The following is a 1,378-nucleotide window of genomic DNA, read 5'->3' as shown; positions in this document are numbered from 1 at the left end:
ATAGTTTATTCTATTATTAGAAAATCTTGGGTTGTCCTTTTTTTGTCTCTTTTAGATGTCTTACATAAAGAAAAAACAAAGAAAAAAATGTTAGATAGATGCTGGGCTAAGTGATGTAATTTGAATGAGTTTGCTAAAAAGTCAGGAAATGTTGTACAGCATTCTTTGAATATACTTTATTTTTAACAGTGGATTAATAACAAATATTTCTGGAAGAAGGTGAGGTATTTATTTTTACTGGTTGTTGCTGTTATTGTTACTAAGTTTGTATATGAGACTAACTGAAATCCTGCCTCAGAAGTTGCTCAAACAAGAGGCTCAAATGCACATTTTCTTCTTCTAGAATACATATCATCATTTTAAAAACTAGCATCAGTAAAAGGAAGTTGGCTCTATGCCACTAGGTGTAACGGTTCTTGAAAATTTAAAAAAGAAAAAAATCATAAATGCCACACCAGCAAAACTCACTGGGAATTTTGCTGCTGCTTAGTACTGTGGAAAGGCAATCCGTTACATCTCAGATTGGACAGCTTGGCTGCAGCAACATGGGATTTCCCAGTGGTCTTCAATTTGTTCTCCATCAGGAGTCATCTGTCAGCAAGTCCTTTATGGCAGTGAATCAGAGCAAAACTCTTGTGCCAATAAAAGACATACTGGATGTGAGATGCAAAGGTTTCTTTGGGGTGAGAGAAATAATTCAGATAAGCCCATTTATAGGGGAAAACTCAGTCTGGTATAACCAGTCCATGCAAGGTCCCACAGAGCACTTAAACATCACTTGAATGAAATTTGAGTATGCATTCCCTGTGCAGTTTGGGTAGGAAAATATCCTTTATGGTCAAAGGCAAAGTGCAGAGAAGTCAAAGGTCCATAGAAAGCAAATGAAAAGAAGCCAAAAGAAAACCAGACTCCATGAGTCAGTGAAGGGTCTTCTCTGCCTGCCCAGACATTACCCCTGGACACTTCAGCGCAGTTGTGAAAGTTCAGGGAACCTGCCTCAGGAAGACAAGACTTTCACTGTAACAGACGAAAACAGCGTTACGTAACCACCTAATCATGCAGTTAGTGAGCTAAAGAATAAAGCAATACAGATAGGACATAGCATATTCCTGTACTGTCATAGTTTAAAATGCGTGCAAATAATGATTATGTGAATACAGAATGAAAATAAAAAATAAAAATAAATATGAAAAATAAAGGCATTTTTCAAAAATAACAGTAAGGATTATTCCAAAGGAGCACTAGCAGAGAAATCACTTCTTAGGACAAAATTTTACATAACATTTCTGAGTTCCACAAATAAGTTTCCAGAAGGTTTTAAGTACCTGCAAATGAGAAATTCTGTATGAATAAAAATCAAAGGGCAGAGAAACACAGC

This window comes from Dromaius novaehollandiae, chromosome Z, assembly GCF_036370855.1.
Source record: "Dromaius novaehollandiae isolate bDroNov1 chromosome Z, bDroNov1.hap1, whole genome shotgun sequence".
Lineage (NCBI taxonomy): Eukaryota > Metazoa > Chordata > Aves > Casuariiformes > Dromaiidae > Dromaius > Dromaius novaehollandiae.
This window is presented reverse-complemented; position numbering follows the sequence as displayed.